The following is a 21054-nucleotide window of genomic DNA, read 5'->3' as shown; positions in this document are numbered from 1 at the left end:
TGGAGGACCAATTATTCGTAGGTTACATGGGTCATAGACCGGGACAGGCTGTAATGAAGCAGACCTTATCCAGATGGATTATTCTAGCTAGTTCCGAATGCTACAGGCTGGCCGGCGAGTATCCCCCAGAAGGCTTGAGAGCCCATCCCATGAGGGGCATGTCAACTTTGGGAAAGCTGTCCTCCATTAGGTTCATGGAGACCATTGATGGCCAAATTCTTACTCACTCCTCCAAAACAAACACTGCTATGGGAGTCTATCAAAGATGAGGAATACGTGGGAGAACACAATCCATTTGAAGAACAAGTTACTAACCCCTGGTAATGTTCTTTCGACTTGATGTTCCTCCCACGTATTCCTCATCGCCCCTCCAAACCTACCCCTCAGTAGAATTTCCCATGCTAGTGCAGCTTTCTCTCTGAAGCGGGTAGTTCTACTTGAGAATGACACGAAAAAACAGAACTGAAGCCAATGGGCGGTGCGTGTGGTATATATGCCTTTGATGACTTCATCCTCGAGACGCTGTCCCTCGAGGGACATCGAGTCGACTGCATTGACCTCTGCCGAAAAGACATTCCAAAGCAGCTGAAGCTGGATATTGGAGATATCAAAGATGAGGAATATGTGGGAGGAACATCCAGTCGAAGGAACGTTACGAGGTGTAGGTAACTTGTTCTTCTGTACGCGTTCCCTCAGTTTCCTCTCCTGCTACGTGTCCTCAACACACTGTGTTGATGCAAGATGATACTCATCGCTCTGGCGTGGCCGAGGCAGATCTGGTATCTGGATTGTCTCAGCCTGTCAACGTCGCCTCCAGTCAAGTTGCCTGTGTTTCCGGGTCTGCTCATCGGAGAGGGACGTGCAATCCTTCATTGCAACCCAGGATTGCTGAACTTTAAGGCTTGGCTCCTGCAGCCTTAGAGTTTGGGGGTTATGTGTTGCTTGCAGACTGCAGAGATGTCCTCGCCAAGGCCAGGGCGTCGACTTTGAAGTGCTATGGCCATAAGTGGAAGCCTTTTGCTACATGGTGCTGGTCGCAGAAGACCCCTCTGAGGGTCACGGGTCCACAGATCCTTCCATACTTGCTATTTTTGGTTCACACCACACCTTGGATCACTGTGCAAATCTAAAAGAAACGCAGAAGCACTTTGGAAAAGTCATCCAACAGCCTCCAACAAAGAACTTCCTAACAACCTCCCTTAATTACAAAGAAGCAATCCTGCAATCGAAAAAAGAAACCTACAATACTTGTATCGCTAGAGCCAAATCCAATACGAAAGAACTCTTTAATGTACTCGGAGAGCTGGAATCTCCAGCACCTCCGCCAGTTACCTGCATTAAAGACACCACTTGGTGCTCGAGCATACAGTCTGCACTACTGAACAAAATAACCATGGTACAAAATAATAGAGACCAAAAACTCTTAATCTTGGACAAAAACACTGAAACTCTTCAACTTCTCTGCTCTCTCTACCAAAAAGGTAGAGGACATAATCTCCAAGCTAAAACCTTCAAAATGAAGTGAGACATCTGCCTTGCACCTATCAAGGAGGTAGCCAAACAACTGCCACCCTTCATCACCACCCTAATCAACACCTAATTCGAAACGGGCATAGTTCCCAACAACCTTAAAGAACGCATGGGTCCTCCCACTACTTAAGAAGCCAACTCTTGACCCCAATATGTTTACGATCTATAGACCCATCACCACGGTCCCATTTCTTCAGAAAACCCTTGATAGAGCAGCTTCTCTGCAGATTCAAGAGCATTTAGAAACAAACAATCTCCTGGGCCTCAGGCAATACGGTTTCAGGCCAAGGCACGGTACTGAAACAGCCCTAATTGACCTAAAAACTCAAATTGAGGAGTTAAAAGACAAAGGCAAACTTGCCCTCCTCCTCCTTCTACCAGTTCTGTCAGCGGCGTTCGACTTAGTAGACCATAAAGTCCTCTGCTCGCACCTAACTTCAGCAGCGCTCTTCTCCGACAGAGCACCGTCATTTTTAGATCATAGATCAATGAGAGTTTTTTTTCTCTATCGGCCTCGGCCAACCCCAAAGCAGTCACGTGCGGTGTTCCCCAAGGCTCTTGAGTGTCCCCCACTCTATACAATGTATTTACAAAGCCTCTGTTTGATGACCTGGACCATCTGGGTGTCACCTACACTAATTACGCAGATGTCACCCAGATACACATCCCTGTCACCGGAGACTATGACACGGACACCAAAGTACTTAACAAAATCTACAGTATCATGGCTAAACATGGTCTATGTCTCAATGATGAGAAAACTGAGCTTTTCCTCCGAGGCTCCAAGCTTAAACTAGGCAAACAATTTGAAACATTTAACATTGATGGCAACTCCATCAAGATGTCCAAAGATGTGGAAACTCTTGGCATCTACATAGACTCATCTCACTGAGCATACACAAATTGTTTACAGCCTGCAGACCATTTCTCTAGACACCCAACTGCATTTCCATAGCCAGAGCTCTATTACTCGCCAAGTTAACGCTCTCTACCTCGGAACCAGTCAACGGAACCTGAGAAAGATGCATGTTCTGCAAAATAATGCCATCAGGGCAGCACTGAATAGTCCCAGATCTCATATTTCCGAGGTAAAACGCAACCTGAATTGGCTTTTGGTTAAGCATAGGATCGCCAACAAAACCCTCTCACTTACCCACAAATGCCTTGCTAACCAAGCACCTAGTTACCTAACCAAGAGCTTCACACGCAATACCTCACACCGCCCTCTGAGATCGGCGCCGACACATCGCCTTGGAGTACCTGGCTTCAAGCTACAAAAGGCAGGAGGGAGTAGCTTCCCTGTCCTTGCAGCCAATTTATGGAACACTCTACCTTTACCACTCGGACCCGAACAATCCTACCATTCAGAACGCCAAAACCTGACTCCTTGCTCAAGAACCGTAGATACCCATCTGCCTCATGACTTGCCTGCAACTCTGTAAATGTCAGACCCCAGTCAAGTGTTCTTCTTGTAATGTATAACAAATGTACCCCTGTAATTATGTAAATTCTGTATTTTACTGCGCATTTTCTTTTCATGTAAAATACACTATGTAATTTGTGCTACTTTATACCTACCACTGTACCTTCTACAACCTCTATGTAAGAAATGTGCCCAGATGGCTACGGGCTGAGAGCGCTATCCAAATAAATAAAATGCAAAATACAAAAGCTGGACTGGCTTGCGCATCCATCAAGGTACATCTGACGGCCATCTCACGCTACACCAGATCTCCGGGGAGATCCTCGGTGTGGTCCTCCCCCGGCCTGGGAACTCAGTGGTTCTGACGAGGCTCATGGGGAGGGAGGCCTTCAAGCCTATGCACCTGGCACCACTCCAGTTTCTCTCGTGGAAGACTGTTTTCCTTGTGGCCATCACCTGTGCCAGACGGGTGGGTGAGATCCAGGCCCTATCCTGCAAGCAACAGTACCTGACTTTCCATCAATCAAGGGTGGTAATGCGTACACACCTCCTCCTTCATGCTGAATGTTCTGTCCGAATTCCACCTCAACGAACCATTGGTGTTGCCAGTTTTCTTCACAAAACCCCTGCTGGCGGAGATGGCCTTGTACTCGCTGGACGTTGCTCTTGCCTGTGACGTGCACAAAGAGTTTTCAGAAGACTTCTCAATTGTTTGTGAACTTTGGTCCTGTGAATCATAGGAAGGCTTTGTCCAAGGCATGCATTTCAAGTTGGCTCTCCGCTTCATCATGCACTGTCATCGGTTGTTGAACCGACCGCTGCCGGGCCGTCTGGGAGCCCCCGCCACCAGGGCGATCGCTGCGAAGACAGCGTTCCTCTCTGGTGTGCCCCTGCTGGACATCTGCAGGGCTGCTATGTGGAGGTCCACACACACCTTCACGAAGTTCTACTGCTTAGACAAGGATTCCAGGGAGGAGTCCAGAGTCGGCTGAGCAGTGCTACACAACCTGTTCGCTTGTGGGGAGTCTGTTCCAGAGGTAGAGGTAAGCATTAATTGCTTCTATTGAGCCTTGCCACCCCCCGGTGGTGGTGTAATGTACTGCTATGTATTAGCGATTCATTAGCATGTGAATCCTTGCCAGACCCATGCTGGAGAATAGTTACAGGTAAGTAATTTAAACCTTACATTGCTTGATAACGGTGTCCAGACATTTGGTCGACCTAAAACTGGTCGAATGACATTTGGTCGACGCAATTTGGTCGAAAACCAAATGGTCGAATTTTTTTTTAAATTATATATTTATTTTTCGGGTTTTCGTTTTTTTACAAAAATGGGTTTTTAGAAAAAAAGGGGGTTGGGGGGACCCCCCCATCCCCCAAGGGGAAAAAAAAAAAGTGAAAATAAAAAAAAAATTTCGACCATTTGGTTTTCGACCAAATTGGTTCGACCATTTGTCTGGTCGACCAATTTTTTTCGACCAAATGTCTGGTAACCCTTGATAACAGGTAATTAGGGTTGCTAACCTCAGACTGCGCTCATACATTCGTAAAGTACAAGTAAGTTGTATTGCTTGTTAGAATAATAAGAGACAATAAACACTATTATAAAGAAAAAAATTCTTGTATTGAAGTACAAACAGAAATATACAGTTGTATTGGTCTCCACTTATACGCTCAAGCTATGTCATGCCAAAAAATTCTTCATTGTATGGTGAGCTGTCGATAAGGTTGGGTCATCCTATTTCTGGTTGAGTTCCGAAATCCTCATGGCAGTTCAGTTCGATTGAATTGTGTTTCAACAGATTTCCTGAGAGAGCTTTTAGCTTGCGCTTACATGTATTGTGCCATCATTGGGCAGCTTCAAAGTAGTCTCGCCGTAATCAGCACAGTTGCGTTGCACGGACTGGTGTCAGGCGCCGTCGGGCAGTTACTGCTGCATCGGCCAAAAGCTTTTGAAGACTACTTTGAAGTGGACAACCACAAAAAACAAAGGGCTGGGGAAAAGGACATAAGTGAAGGTCTGATTGGGAACCACAGTAGCCTATTTACCAGCTGCTCTATCCACTTCTGGCAAGTGGAAGAAGGCGCATGCAAAATACTAAATGTTCCTAGGACATTTTGTAGTCGCTGTTTCGTGGTGTAGGTCTGTTTTTTGTTTTTGGGTTCGAACAGCTGTCCCCGCAGCTGACACAACCCATAAAAAATAAACGGCAGGGGTTTCCCCCCGCAACACTACGCTCACTTTACAATACAGTATAGTGAGCGGGGGCTGCGGGGGACTACCCCGCAGCTGACCCGACCCCCGCTCACTATACTACATAGTATAGTGAGCACTGTGTTGCGGGGGGAACTGGCGTTGCAAGGACCCACGAGACTGAAGTAAAGTTAAGTAGGGGGGTGGTGGTGTGGGCAGGGGTGGTAGGTGGTTACGTTTTCTTTAGATTTGGAGTTGTTTTACCTTGAATGACCGAATGGGAAATGTACAAACAATGTTGCATTATGTACATTTCTCATTCGGTCATTTCCGTCGCGGTTATTTCTGCCACGGTAAAACAACCCCAATTTTGTCGGACTATTACAAATAATCATACAACTCCATTCCAATTATACTGCCTCAATACGGTTGCGGGTTGGGGGGGGCGTACAGATCCATTTAAGTTATCTAGAGGCATGAGGCAAGGATGTATCCTGGCCCCCCTCTTTTTGATTTATATTGACTGGGTGGTCCAGCATGTCAAGGTGAAATGCCAAGACTGTCCGAAATAAGTCAAGAGGCATGTCCAATCCTCCTTTTCGCAGATGATGCAGTTCGTTTGTAAACATCTGCTAGGGGCCTCACAACCACTTTGGAGTGCTTTGCGGAAAAGGGCCTGGAGCTCCAACTTGACATCAATATGGCAAAAAGCAAGTCACTGATCTTTCGACCCAGATTCAGTAAATACTTTGAATGCAAATTGGCAATTAATTAACTATATCATCCTTGAGCAGGTGCAACAATACGATTTTCTAGGGGTGAGACTTAATGATCATTGCAACTTGCCTTCCCAGCTGTCCAAATCCACCTTGTACCTCAGAAAATATGGGGGAGGCATACTGAGATTATTTTATTCTGAGGGTCAAGGCCTCATTTCACCTGCTACTAAAATGAATTCAGCCCAAGCCAAGCCTGCTGAAATCTGGGGCCATTCAGTTAGCAATAACCTAGGGCTTTTTGAAATTATTAGGTTTGCCTAAATCTTGCACAAGCACTCCCATTTATTTTGAATTGGGCCCAAGAGCAATTCAGAAAGAGACCCCTTTCAAACCGGTCCTCTGGCTGAGACTGTCGTCAATCCCAGAATTTTTTTATATATTGGGGAAGCAACAGCTTACATTTTGAAGGCAGAGGGTGGTAGATCGTTGCCATGGTTCAGGCATGTCAAAACATGCTGGAGCGAATGGAATTGGGAGATCTCTGGCAGAACCCTTGGGAATCACTCGGGCGACATATCTAAAGCATAAAACATCTCCTGCAGAATGATTGAGGTTGAGCTAATTAATGACTGTAGCATGAATGTTACTTCAGGTATTCTTTATTTGTCCCATAAACCAACGATGGTCAAGATATTTTTCAAACCCCATCTCAGGCCCCCCTATTGGCATGCAGCCTCTATCTCCAGTTCAGATTTTCACAATTGAAACTGGCATATCGAACATAAAATTGGTCCCATGATGGAACAGATATATGTCCAGTCTGTGGTTCTGCTAAAGAAACCCTACTCAATTTCTTTTTTTTTTCTGCCAGGACTACCGAATAACACGTATGTTTTATAAAACATTTAATACATATGGCATATGTACCACAAGTCTTGCGCTCAAGCATTTTAAAACCTGTGATGAAATGAGTGGTTTACTGTGTAGCAAGTTATCTAGCACTGGCTTGGAGTGTAAGGGCGAAAAGGATAAAAAATTGAAATCCGGCGATATATCAACATTTTTTTTTATCTTGCCAGTATCCTAGGAGTTTCTTGATACACATGCCAAAATTAATTAACCTATGGTGGATTGTATCAACGGGTAAAAATGTTCTCATTTGCTATTCATGCTTTGGTTTTAATGAACTAGGTCTTTGTATATGTTTGAATACTTTGTATATCCATGCTCCCAATATGTGTTTTTAGGGCAAATGACTAATTGATCAAATAAAAGCTGTTTGCATTGTATTACATTTTAGATGAAATGCCCATGTTTTCCTAAATCCACTCTGTTGATTAGAGAGTAGCTTGTTACATTTTATCCATTTATTTATTTCTAGAAGTAGTAATTTTGCGAAGATCTTGGAGCACACATCAGCCTGTAATTTGATGGATTGGCTCTAGCCCCCTTCTCAAATATAGGGATTAGAATTGACGCCTTTCAGCTAGTTGGTATGAAGCATGTTGTTATAATGGTTGGATAAATGTGTCCCAATGTTGTAGCCCAGAAAGCAGTATTTGTTTTGTAAACTAGATCCGGAATCCCATCAGGGCCAGGAGCTCTAGACCTTTTTAATTTAACAATTACTCTGTCTACATCTTCTGCCTCCCAAACAATACTCTTCCCAGTGAATTTTTTAATGGACCCTATAAGTGTCCACACTCTTCTCCTTTATAGTACAATTGTCTGTATATTTTCCAAGATAACTCAATTTATAGTTGATCTCATTTTTTCCCCCTGCTGCTATAAATAGTATATTCTTTGTGCATGTTCCAAAAGTGGCAGAAATCTGTTGATCCAATCACATACTGCATTAGAAACCAGTTTTTGCCTAAACTGAAGCCTTATGTCTCCTAACCAACTTCTTATATTTTGTTTTAAGATTAGCAATCTTCCTCATAATTGACATCGTCTCTAGTCCTTCATTTTTCAGTTTTCTTATCTCTTTGTAAAGCAATAGTTTTTCCTTTACTATTATTATGGTGAATGTTTTTCTTTCAAAAGCTTCTGGTCCAACCTTTTTGGCCTTTCTGCATGAAATGTTTCGCAGCTTTAGATATCCAACTCAAATCCTGAGCCTGAATAATATCATATGAACAATAGTTCTTAATCAAGTTCTCAAACTATAGCATATAATTGTCTGTTTTTCACCGACCAATGTAATCTATTACTAGCCATATTGCCCGTATTCTGACCAATATTTTTATCTTTAACACTGGAAGTCGTATTCAAGCATGATTTATAACATGATCACTTAGATTGTTAAAGATCAAATTCTGCGACACTGGAAACAATCAATCCATGATGAATTGCCTGCCACAGACCAAGTAAACTGTTCAGAACAATTGCCACCTAGCTTTATGTACAGTTGGTATAAGCAGTTAGCACCAATAAATGCCGACCAGCGATCCTTTACCAGACTATAATCATCCCTATAATGAATGATCGTGAACCCCATTGAGTTGTGAGACATCGTATTTTGATCAAGACTGCAATTCAGTGTTTTATTGAATCGCTGGTAATTTAAATCGCCCAATATTAAAAACTGAGCCTCAGGATAGTCCCACCTCCAAACATCCAGGATTTTTAAAAATACCTCCATGACTTCCGAGGTGCATCTGTTGTCGGGTGGATTGTACACATTTAGAATCAGTAGCCGGTTTTCTTTGACAGTCATTTGTTTCCAGTGTTGGTACTCATATATATGAGAAGTTTTCAAATATACCATATCGAGTTAATTTCATGTGATTTTATTAATTTATTCACCCAGTCAGACCCCAAAAGGGTCTACGCTTTATGTTTAAGCCTATTTTGGCTTTTCTCTGTAAAATGCAATATCCATCAACCGCTAAATCACTCATTAGCCTGGTTTCTTGAAGAGCAAATGTATCATCCTCTAGTAAGTAAGCAAGACATTGTATTGACAAAAAATAATGATGCCTTCTTATGTTCCAAGAGAATGAAATTCTACTTGTTTTTATCCAACTTGTTTATATGTGATGTGATTCTTTGCCAATCTACTTCGTCACAAACATGAGAATTGAGTGGGGGGTGGGTCTAACAGCCTTTAAGCTAATTTTAGAGTGTTTTGGCCGTTCTGCCGCAATGCGTTTCACCAGCTTCTCTATTGGTTATCTCCTCTATATTTAGGTTCATATATATATATATATATTTCTTTTTACTGAACACTTGTGCACAGGCGCGTTATAAATTACTTGTATCATTTACTAGATACAGTGATGTATCTGGTATCCTAGTCCTAGAACTCTCATCAATCAAAATAAATTCTGCGTCAATGGATGAGAAGAGGTGAACAATTGCACAGTTAGCTTCTTGGCTGAAAGACTGGAACTCCACCAAAGCAATCTCCTTGCTAGTTAACACCTTTAACTCTAACTTGGTGAATACGTTCCAATATGTTTTGTCTATTTAAAAAGGGACTCCTCAGGGGTCGGGGGGGGGGGGGATTCCTAAATGGCTGCCGGAGAATGATGACGTCTCCTTCGATCTCAGGGCCTGGCCAAATGCTGCAGCTGAAGAAAGCAGACCAGGATGCACCTGGGTGTTTAATTCCCCCCCCCCCCTTGCCGGTGTGGGTTAGCAGGAACCTAAATTGGTGAAGACTATCGAGGCCCACGGCCTTAGAGGAAGGGCGTGGCTCCGGAAGCACTGGGATGAAGATGGCTGGGGGCCGAGGCATACCCAAATGAAAGGGTCCGGAGTAAAGCTGCCAAAGGGATTGGGAGCTGGATGGAGTGCGGTTCATCAGCCCGACTTTGCACAGTTGCCAGGGTGTGCCCGCAACGCTGAGTGGAAACTGGAGTCCTGAATAGCGGCACGTGTGGAAGACCTTTTTGCTGAGTTTGTGTTCCTTGCCGACCCAGATGGGAGTGGTGTGATGAGGTTTTGCACACCGCAGAGGAGTGGGTGGATGGCTGCCACGCAGCAACGGGAAGGGGCGCTTTCAGGACTGAACTCTGCAGAGGTTTTATGGGTGTGGCCGTGGTAAGGTGACAGAGTGAGTAGCCCACAGAGCTGAGAGGAAACATCACTGGATACTGACTTGGAGGGGTGGGGGGGGGCGCGCGCGCGCAACAGTCCTTGAGGGGCCCGGACCGATTTAGTGTACAGCGGCAGGTGAACTTTTATAGAGAAAGAGGACAGAAGGTACAATCCTGGTGCAGGAAGGGCAGGGCGCTGAATAAAGGCAGTGCTGAAGGCCTGGGCTCCCCCCGCATCCCCTGCTTTTACATGTAGGGTGGTGAGCAGACTATAAAGGTCCTTAGTAGCTGGCAGGAGTGGTGGAGGAGCAGGGTAACTCCTAGGGGGTTCAAGCCATAATTGGTCCTAGCTGAAGTTCCATTAGGAAGCCTAACACCCCATCAGGATATCTGGGATTGGAATGTAAAGGAGTTTGGTGGTTGGTATTTGGTCATATACCAAAGTGCTGCAGACTGCTCCCTACAGACAGATTGGCGAGTGAGAAAGAGGTGGCCCGTGGATGGGACGAGGGTTTGGCGATATGGCACTTAACAGACCTTACAGCCTGTTTTAGAGGAATGGAAGAATGGATGACGGTGAATTTGCAGGACCAGAGTCTAAAGGAAGAATTTAAGAATTTCCTGAAGTAAATCAAAGAAGAAATAAATACCCTGGGGAATAAAGTGGATATCATGGAGCAGGGTCTGTTGGTGGTCTCTGGCGAAGTGAAGTGGAATTCCGAATTATTGGAACAAATCTCAGTAGCTATGCGCAACCTGGAATTACAAACTGAAGATTTGGAGAATCGCTCCCGGATGTCCAATATTCGGATAAAAGGACTGGCTGAAAAAACTATTGATGCTGACCTAAAAGCAGTGGTACAACAATGCTGCGCAATCCTTGTTTCTGACTCCGAGAAGATCTGAGAAGGGAGACAGACCCCTAGATGTTTTGGCAGCACTTGCCTCATATGAAACTAAGGAAGGTATACTTAACGTGGCCTGCAGCCATACAGACATCACTGTTAATGGATCTAAGATTCTCTTATTCCAGGATTTGGCAGTAACTACGCGGCAAAAGAGGAGAGCAATGGGACCAGTTACCAAGGTATTATCGGATAAAAAGATCTCCTATAAATGAACTTTTCCATTTGGCATTATGTTCTCCAGAGACGGCAAACAAGCGGCACCCCTAGCGTCTTGGGTGCAAGGCCGAAGTGCCATAGGCTTTCGGCCATGCACCCAAGACTATAGGCCCTAGCCACAACCACCGCAGGATCACACCCATGTTACCAAAGAATTTGACTGTGGTATGTGGGCTGCTTAGGGGATATGTTTTCAAAAATGTGTACAGTGATTGGTAGTAGTGTATTAGTGTTTATAGGATAGTGAGGTGATGTGTGTTAGTTTGTTTGTTAGGATTGTGTTCAGAATGTTGGTATTGAAGAGACTAGCCCTTTTGGGTTGTATTTATTGGTGAGGTGTTTGTTTGCATGGCTGTGTTATGTTGCGGTGTTTGTGAGTTTAATTATTATATACTTACTGTTTCTTTTGTTGAGGCTCTATGAAGAGTTTTGGCTAGGCCATGCCGTCAAGATTGTAGGATTCGGCAACAAGCGCTGCAGCATAAGATAGACATGGAAGCAAACATTTTGGATTGTGGTTTATGGTTAGGTGTTTGATTGAATGGGTGTGTTATGCTGTGGTGTTTGTGAGTCCAATCATTCTATACTTACTGTTTGACATTTTGTGGATGTACGCAGTTTTTTCATGCCATGGGTAGTTGGAGCAGACATTTTTTTTTCAATCATTGTGATAAAAGAAACAAATCCACATGTTAGTGTAGGTAGTTTATGAGTATTGCATTGCATTGCATAGTAGATATTTCTGTATTTTGTAGACCCTCATAGTTAGTACTTTACAAGTACTATAGTTCAAACCAGTGTACTGTGCAATTTGCTCAGTTGCTGTGTTTGTTGATTAAATAATTGAGTCTGTGGGGAAAAAAATCCATGCTGGATTAAAAAAAAAACCTTTTCTACGTTGTGGTGCAATTTTATTTTATCACATTTATTGCACGCCCAAACAATTAGGTATCACGGCGAGGTTATAGACAACTTGTTGAAATATTAGTCGGTGACAATTACAGCGAGGGTTACAGTCAAAACAATCTTACAAAGTATTTACAATAAACTGAATAATACAAAAGCGGATGCAGCATATTTACTGTTTCTCGAGAGGCAGTTTTATTCGTATTGGTTAAATAACCAATATATTTCTTTCATTGAGTTCAGTAGGAGGAATTGAATGTGTATGGTTTTTGATTTGGAAGTGGTGGTAGTATTGTTGCAATTAGATGGCAGTTGGTGTATTGTATTTGTTTATTTTTTTTTTCTCCATTTTAATGGTATTCATCTATCTGTTGCAGAATCTTGGGGCAGTTGGGTACCTGTTGGCATATTCTAATTGGTCATAGTTTTGAAGTTCAAGTTTTGTTTATGTTCATACACAGATTAGTTATAAAATTTTGGTTTTAAGAATATTAAGTAAGCGTTTACAAGATTTGCTGGCAATCTCTGTTTTAGAGTAATGTTAGTATCATTACATTCGAACCATCCACAATTCTTTTTTATATATGCAGTATAGTGACCTGCATTGGTTGTGGCTCCTGCGTGGTAGATTATACCTATTGTGAAGGTTTTCTTACCAAGTGATACTTGACCATGAGTGAATCTAGTTAGCTTGCAGTTGTTTTTGGTCAGATCTGCGTTATAACGTAAAGGCATTACTGTTACGAATTTACTATATGTCTGTATTTGTGAGGTGGAACGATTATCGGAATTACAGTACATAATCTACCATGGTTTACATTTTGTACAAGTTGCTGAAATGGAATGGATTCACAGTTAGGTATGATACATACACGGAGCGTTCATTAGGAACTTTTTCTTGTACTACATGCCTGCAAAGAGTGCATGTATGTTTCCACATGTATGAAATCTGGAAGATTTCATTTATAGGTATGTTTTTGCTTTCTAGTACTTGTAGTACGTACATTAGACATTCTTGTGGATCTTCTCGTGAATTTATAGTGCATTTGACCATTCCCGCACAGTAGTCCAATTCCTGCCTTATTCCAGAAACACTAAGTGTTGCCAGGATTGCTGGTTGCATTTCTTTGAAGGGCTAACATTTGCAAACACAATTGGTCTGTACCGTGTAAGTAAATGTTGGTAATAATTGGTGGCAATTGCAATAGAATATTTATTGGTACATTTGCCTAGCAATTTACACCAGTTGTATTTGAAAATTTGAATGGACCTGACAGTTCTGTGTCCAAGTCATTAGTTCGGAGTGTGCGTTGCTTTTTTTCAAGAGGTAGTTGAGTTCTTTGAGTAGTAGATTCTTCTTTGGTTGTGTTCCTTGATGTATTAGCTTATTTTACTTTCTTTGGAGGAATTGCTGTGAGATCTTGCATAGTTTGAGTCTGAAGTAGTTTGCTTTTTGCAGAACAGGATATGTTTTTAGATGGGGCTGTAGAGTGAACGCATTCTATTGTATTCTAGAATGCAAGAAATATCAGCATTTACTTTACTTGCATCAAAGTTGATTAGAAGTAGTCCGTCAAGTGTACGGAAGTGTGATAGTGCTACTTAGCTCATGCCTTCTCTAAAGACTGTTACCCTAGCTAAAGCATTGACAGATATTGGTAAGACCTTGTGATTTGTGAATGGTGACTGCGTATGCTACAGTGAGAATTGTTCTCTGCGTACATACTTTTCTTTGAAAAGAAGGAAGCAAGCTGTTGAGCGTCCTATCCTTTAAACTTTGGATAGTTTGTCAAAGAGAATATTCACAAATTGAATGTTGTTTTCACGTGGGTATGTTTGAAAGCCAACAACTGTACCTAGTGCTCCATTAACTGGTCCTTGGTCCACGTCAAGGTTACATTTAAGCATTATTCTACAGTTTAAAGATCATTTTAATATTTTCTCCAAACCAGCTTTGTTAGAGATAGTTTTCCAAGGTGTTGAGCCTTGTTGTGGCTTGTTGACACATGGGTAGTGTCATACCATGTACGTCCAGTTTGTCTGTGGAGCCAATTTTAACTATTGGTTGCATTTTTAACATTGTTTCATTAAATTTTGAACAGCTTGCAAGAGTTGGCATCAAGGATATAAAATTGACATTTTTGTGTGCTAATTGTTCCATGACATCAGTAGCACATGGGTTATGGCCATAGAGTGCATGGATGTGCCTGGTTTTTAATATAGATTGTGCTTCTTGAGATAGTACCCCAACTCTAATACTTTTTAAAATGTTGGCGTATGTGAGGTTTGCAGACTGACGCATATTTTCAGTTAATTCTCTGCATTGGAAATGTTGCCAAAGATTGACATTTCCTATGCTGCCAAGAGTTTTACCGCACAGTTTATGCCCAAAGGTTCACCTTGCTCTGGTGTTAATTGAAGATCTCCGAAAACAATGTGGTTTTCTTCCAAAGAGCTCTTCTTAGTCTGTTTTGAGGACCTCTTGTAATCTGAGGTGAATCAAAGCCAACATTAGGTTGGAGACCATGCTCACCTCATCTATTAGCAGCATTTTCATTTGTTTGAAAACTCTGTGTTGTTCCATTGCAGCTTCTGTAGAAAGTTTGTAGTAGTCTAATCTGTTTTGGTGTTCTACTGGATGGAGTAGTAATCGGTGTAAAGTGACACTGCCTATGCTGTAGGCAGCTAAACCTGTGGGGGCAGTTAGACCAGCTGACAGTTTGTTGTTTGTCAATTGCTGAGGAACTTGCTGATTTTGATAAAGAATGTTTTGCCTGAACCAGCTTGACCACTCGCGTATATCAGTATAGGTTTGTACAGTTGGCAGGTACAGTTTTTATTTTCATGTTGCACACCATGTTCAATTTGTTTTTACTTCTTGGATCATGCTACGCTGCTCATTGTTTTAGTTGTGATTTCAGTACAGCAAAGTCTTCTGTAGTTTGCTCAGACTGACACATGGTGTTTTCTACTTCTGTCATGGCTAATTCTGCCTCATTTGCTATTAGTGGCTGTCCAAGTGGTTCTTGGCTTCCTGTTACAGAAGGTTGACTACTGTTGGGAGTGTCCACATCTAGTTGGGCCTGGAGTTCTTCTTCGTGTTGCTGTTCATTGTGCAGCATTGTTTGGTACTGTGCAAAGTTTACATCTGTTATAGTGCTTTCATTTGTTTTGAAAGCATCTTCATAGGAGTCATAGGTATCTAGTAACTCTTCTTCTTCTTTTCTCAATGGTTTACAAAGTTGTAGCGGGGACATGTAATACAATTATTTATGTTGAGGAGTTTTTAATGACAATTTAATATATTATTAAGCTGCGTTTGGTAAGTTTCACTAAGCTGCCTTCACAATTTGCTACTATGTATCTACCTTTCTTTTCATCTGGTTTAATATTATTTTTTGTATGTGAAGTTTTGGGCTACATGGTATAGACGCATGGTTTCCAAAGTGGTACTCCTGTTTGGGTAGTATGTGTCCAGTAAATTGTTTTTCAAAATGTCTTGGCTGTTGGGATCATTTTTGGCTTTTGTTTCTATGTCCTCATATGATTTGAGAACTTTTTCTAGATTTAGCAGGACCAAGACTTAGCCATACTATATTTTCAGATTTTCCATACAAGGCAGTACAGGTTAAATGATCCCCAGCCTCATAGCAGCCACATTCTCTATATGAGAGCATTTGTATGCCCAAACTGTACAATTTCTGTGATAGTGTTTTGTCAGATGATGTGTCATCCCAAAGGTCCTGAAGCTCTGTTTTGTCTTCTTTGGTTAAGTAGGCTGTGACATATCGTGCAACTGCAGTGGAATTCCACATCTATGTTTGCATTCCATAGGAGGGCAATGATTGTATGATGTCATCATTGATGTATTTTGATTCTTCTCTTTAAGTAATCTGTGTTCTTAGGTGATTTACCTTTGACACTATGTCTAACTGAAGACATGAAGTTGTTTACTTGACCTGTTGTTGAAACTGGTCTAGGGAAACCAAAGTGGCATTTGGTGTAGTATTCCCTTTGTTTTTATATTTACAATGACAATATTTGTGTCTTTGAAATTATAAAATTTGTGCATGAAGGTCACTATGTGTTTGTGAAGGGATTGCACAAGTGACCTATTTTTTGATGAACTGCAAAACAGTGGCATCACTGTCCTGACCAAATTTAGGAGCATCTTTAATCCACAAAAGCATGTGGATGTGTGGTGCTCCTCTGGCTTGGTATTCTTTTCTCCAAAAGAAGTGTTGCACTTCTCCGAGGGGAGGAACAGTTTTATTACAAATGAAGTGTAGCATAGCAATGAAGCAATGATGGAACCATCTTGATACATTTACAGGATCTAGATAGCAGAGTTCTCCTTTTTATATCCATGTTTGTTTTGTTTTTGTTTGCTATGCGTAGGAAATCGTGTAAAGGTTCCCATGCATATTCTGCATAACTTATGTCACAAACCAAGTGGGTGGGCCAAGGTTTCTTATAATACAGCGTACATCTCCGTGATGTCGGAACCAGTATTCTTTTGTACCACGCATGTTTGCTAAAAGATTTGTAATGCTTGACTGTAAAATCTCATCTTTTTCTTGCACTTTTTGTAGTAATTCCGTAGCTGACCTATTTTGAAAATGGGTACCTGATTTCAATGTGTGCAACTCCGTAGCATAGAGTTGCTAGTTCACTTATAGATCCTTTAGCTTGTCGCATTTGGTACGTTTCCAGTGCATCATCTATGGTGTCTTTTAGAGTGTAATGGGTAAATTGTATAATGGTCTAAAATATTGGATTCTGTAGCAGGATCTAGAAGTTGAAATTGACCTCCTCCATTTACTGGTACTGCTTTGGGAGTCTGTCAAAGATGTGGAATACGTTGGAGGACACAATCCATTCGAAGAAGAAGTTACTTATCAACTACTAACATTCTTTCGACTGGATGTTCCTTCAATGATTTCCACATCACCCTCCCAGCCTGCCCCTTTGGAGAATTTCCTATGTGATTGCAGCTTACGTTTCCGCAAGGCTATGTGCGGTCAAGCAGGCATCAGACTGAGGGGAAAAAACTTAAACTGAGGCTACGGGCGCCGTGCGTCCTATTTATAACATCTGGTGACATCTCCCTCGATGGAGGCCTTCGAGGGACATTGACCCGACGTCATCGACACATGACGCCCTCTGCTGAAAAAGTTTCCGACGTGCACAGCTGGGGACATTAGATGTCAAAAATGTGGAATACGTTGGAGGAACATCCAGTCGAAAGAAAGTTGCCAGTTGGTAAGTAACTTGTTCTTCTGGTCCAAGGACCAGGGATTTTCTCCCCTTCCTTTCCAAGGTCATTGATAGGTGGAACAATGGTCAATTCTGGTCTCTTTTGCATATAATTTCCAGACGCGTCAAAGGACGCTGATGGTGTGGACTGGCCTCGCAACCCCGTCTGGTCGTTTGTGTCATTCAAGCTCAGATGGATTTTTTCCTTTTTGCTAAGAGTGTTGGCTCTGTTTTAAGGGTAGTTGATGTGTTGATTTTAGGATCTCCCAGTGAGCTCACTGTATTGGTGAGCGCTCTAAGGAATTTAGCAGGTATCTGTGGACAGAGGGTTTCGTCGTTCAATTCGGCTGCTCATTGCAGTTTGTCTGCCTTGCGCCCTGTTTCGTGGACACTTTCATCTATTTGCAAGGCACTGTGTGAGGCGCCACAATTCACCTCGCTACAGGCACACCGCCTTTTGACTAGCGGTAGTCCGACTCCCGCGTCAATGATTTGTTCCAGGCGGGGCGCCAGAGATGTATTGATACTAGGTGCCCCTGTACTTAAGCCTACTTCAACAACAACGTTAAAGGGGTAGCTCCGGCATGGTAAGTCATCACAATGACTGGGTGTGCTTGTTTCCTTGGTCTTGTTTATCCCACTTCCCTTGCCTCGCTTCGCTAGCCTTTAAGGAGACACCTTAGCCTCCGGTAAATCTGGGGGCATTGATGACATTACCATTTTTTCCAAGCAGAAATCTGTTTTAGGCATCTCCTCAGTGAGTTGGCATTACCCTCCCTAGGTCTTCACCCTGCTTACCATTACTCATAATGTACCAGAGGTGGACGACAGGGTACCCGTGGTGCCAAGGCCGCTCGGGCAGTTGCCTCTTTGCCCTCAGGTAACGCCGCAGCCGCTCCCACTCAGTCGTGAGGCCATGTCCCATGGTTCGCCGGTTGGGGAAGGCTGGCGCAGCATCTTGTAGAGTGGCAAGCCATTACTTCAGATGTGTGGGTTCTGGAGATCATAACCCACGGCTACTGTCTTCCTTTTCGGCACAGGCCTCGCGACAATCCACCGGGGAACCTCTCTTTGCAGAGTCCGGATCCGCTCTTTGCGCAGGAAATTCAAGCCCTGCTGGAGAAAGGTGCCATAGAACTGGTGCCTGTAGCGGAGAGGAACAAGGGATGGTATTCCCCTTATTTTTTTGGTTTCAAAGAAAGACGGGGGATTGAGACCCATCATGGACTTGCGCGGTTTGAACAAACTCCTCAGGAAGGACAAGTTCAAGATGGTTACTCTCTCTCAAGTCCTCCAGGCCCTTCAGCTTCAGGACTGGTTGGTGTCACTCGACCTCAAGGATGCTTACTTCCATGTGCCGATCCATCCCAAGCACAAGAAGTACCTGAGGTTCGCGGTTGGCGACTCGCACTTTCAGTTTCGGGTCCTGCCGTTCGGATTGACCTCCGCCCCGAGGGTTTTCACCAAGCTCATGGTGGTGGTGGCAGCGCATCTCAGGCAAGGGGGGATTCACGTCTACCCCTACCTGGACGATTGGTTGATCAGGGGGAGCTCTCCCGAGCAAGTCCTGGATCATCTATCGATCACCTGTCGCTCCCTTCACAGGCTGGGCTTCTCCCTCAATTTAAAGAAGTCCCATTTGACGCCAACACAGCGGCTCCAGTACATCGGAGCAGTGCTCGACACTTCCCTGGGGCAGTGTTTTCCTCCCCAGGTGAGGGCTCTTCACATTCAGCAGATGGTGCACAAGTTTCAGCATGCCCAGACGCTCCCAGCGTTCGAGTTCTTGAGGTTGCTCGGCCTCATGGCATCCTGCATTCTTCTGGTGCCAGGGGCTCGCCTGCGGATGAGATCTTTGCAGTGGGCACTCAAGACGCAATGGTCGCAGTCCTCCGGCAGGATGTCGGACTCGATTCAGGTGCCGTCCTCGGTCGCCCGGGACCTTCTGTGGTGGGCCGTCGAAGGCAACTTGATGAAGGGGGCTCCATTTTGGCTTCCCTGGCCGGAGGTGACGATCGTGACGGATGCATCCCTCAAGGGATGGGGAGCTCATGCCAACGGGCTGACAGTCAGCGGTCGTTAGTCTCCGTCGGAGTCCAGACTCCATATCAATCTGTTGGAGCTGAGGGCCGTCAGGCTAGCCCTGAAGGCTTTTCTGCCGTCTGTGCGAGGGAAGAATGTCCTGATCCTGACGGACAACACAGTGGCCATGCACTACCTCAACAAAAAGGGGGGGGGCAGGGTCACTTCCTCTGTGCAGAGAGGCGATGCAGCTCGAGTTCTGGGCCATCCAGCAGGAAGTTTCGATCTCGGCAGTTCATCTGGCCGGAGCCGAAAACGTGACGGCGGACGCTCTGAGCCGGCAGAGCGCGATCTCACACGAGTGGGAGTTGGCTCAGGAGATTCTCCTGGAGATCTTCGCCCTTTGGGGGACCCCTCAAGTGGATCTCTTCGCCTCCAGTGTCAACCGGAAGTGCGAAAGGTTTTGCTCGCGGGAATTTCCTCCAGAAGGAGCCTTAGGAGTCGCGTTCGTGGTGGAGTGGTCATTCCCGCTGCTGTACGCGTTTCCTCCAGTCCCCGTCATCCCGCAAGTGCTGCGGAGGTTACGGAAGTTCGGTTCCCGGATGATCCTCATTGCCCCGGCGTGGGCTCGGAGGACGTGGTACCCGGACCTTCTCGACTTATCCATCTGCCCTCCACGTCGTCTTCCCTACCGAGACGATCTGCTCTCATGGGAGGGGGGTCAGGTTCTCCATCCAGAGGTCAGATCCCTCAACCTTCACGCTTGGCTTCTGAAAGGTTGAGGTATAAGGATTGGGACCTCCCTGAGGACGTGATGGAGGTGTTGCTTTCGGCCCGAAGACCGGCAACAAAGTCTCTGTACCGTTGCCGTTGGCGTAAATTCTGCGACTGGTGCAGGGTTCAGAATGTGGATCCTTTTGCATGTGACATCCCCATGGTTCTGTCCTTTTTACTTTCTTTGGCCCACAGGGGCTTGCAAGTGGGTACCGTTAAGGGTTACCTGGCGGCGCTGTCCATCTTTAAGCGCTCGTCTGAAGAGTGTTCTTACTTTAAAATCCCTTTGATTTCACAGTTCCTGAAAGGGCTCACTAATGTGTTCCCTCCGTCACCTTTCCTGGTGCCCGGTTGGGATTTAAACCTGGTTCTTAAGTTTCTTATGGGTGCTCCGTTTGAGCCTTTACATTCTTGCCCTTTGAGGCTGTTAACTCTGAAAACTGTGTTTTTAGTTGCGGTTACTTCCGCTCGCAGAGTGAGTGAGTTACAGGCACTTTCAGTTAAGCCTCCCTTCACTGTATTTCACAAGGACAGGGTTGTCCTTAGAGTTCGTCCTCCTTTTCTTCCGAAGGTAGTGACGGAATTTCATTTGGCCCAGAAGGTTGTTCTTCCGGCATTCTATCCTCCTCCGCATCCTGGTAAGGAAGAGGAGAGGCTCCATAGGCTTGATCCTAGGAGAGCTTTAAGCTTTTATGTTTCACGCATGTCCCGGGTCAGAGTGGATGATCAACTCTTTATTGGTTACGCTGGAAAGCGTTTGGGGCAAGCTGTGACGAAACAGACTTTGTCTCGCTGGATTATTTTGGCCATCTCGGAGTGCTACCGTTTGGCGGGTAAGGACCCACCGGCTGGCTTGCGGGCCCATTCTGCCAGGGGTATGGCTGCGTCTACTGCCCTGCAGAGGGGTGTTCCTATTCGCAACATCTGTGATGCAGCCACCTGGGCTTCAGTTCATACATTTGTACGTCACTATTCCCTTGATTCCAACCGATCTGGCCTTTGGCAAGGCGGTCCTTTGCTCTGCTATTTGATTGGCTATTCTACATTTTGATTCTAAATTCTT

At 44.2% G+C, this 21054-nt stretch overlaps 1 protein-coding gene across 1 annotated transcript in view; it reads left to right on the top strand.

The window, feature by feature from the left end:
- Positions 1-21054, top strand: part of F11R (F11 receptor) — a 346329-nt gene that overhangs the window by 61106 nt on the left and 264169 nt on the right. The window lies entirely within an intron of this gene.

The sequence above is a fragment of the Ambystoma mexicanum genome, chromosome 1p, assembly GCF_040938575.1.
Source record: "Ambystoma mexicanum isolate Mex_15411 chromosome 1p, UKY_AmexF1_1, whole genome shotgun sequence".
In the NCBI taxonomy this organism is placed as follows: Eukaryota; Metazoa; Chordata; class Amphibia; order Caudata; family Ambystomatidae; genus Ambystoma; species Ambystoma mexicanum.
Note: the sequence above shows the minus strand (reverse complement) of the source record. Positions and strands in the feature narration are given on the sequence as shown.